This window comes from Oncorhynchus mykiss, chromosome 23, assembly GCF_057628025.1.
Source record: "Oncorhynchus mykiss isolate SJ-2025 chromosome 23, ASM5762802v1, whole genome shotgun sequence".
NCBI lineage: Eukaryota > Metazoa > Chordata > Actinopteri > Salmoniformes > Salmonidae > Oncorhynchus > Oncorhynchus mykiss.
Window position 1 is genome coordinate 54564644 of NC_143044.1, and position 357 is coordinate 54565000.

Genomic DNA, 357 nt, shown 5'->3' on the forward strand with positions numbered 1-357 from the left:
TACAGTTGATAAACATGACTTTATTCAGTTATTCATGTGTGTTTGATTGACAGGAGTCATTCATGTCTATCAGAAAGTAACCAGCGGCGTGATTCATCCCAGATAGAGGTTTGATGAGGGTAGGCTGTAAGGCTTATGAGTCAATCACAGATCACTGATAGACAGACTTATTAGTCGATCACAGACCACTGATAGACAGACTTATGAGTCAATCACAGATCACTGATAGACAGACTTATGAGTCGATCACAGATCACTGATAGACAGACTTATGAGTCAATCACAGATCACTGATAGACAGACTTATGAGTCGATCACAGATCACTGATAGACAGACTTATGAGTCGATCACAGATC

The 357-nt window shown here is 40.1% G+C and overlaps 1 protein-coding gene across 1 annotated transcript in view; it reads right to left on the reverse strand.

The window, feature by feature from the left end:
• LOC100499622 (albumin 1) overlaps positions 1–357 on the reverse strand; it is a 12930-nt gene continuing 12573 nt past the window's right edge. The window contains exon 14 of the mRNA XM_090217708.1: positions 1–357. This exon is cut by the window's right edge and continues 562 nt beyond it. The gene's annotated coding sequence lies outside the window, so the exon portion shown is untranslated.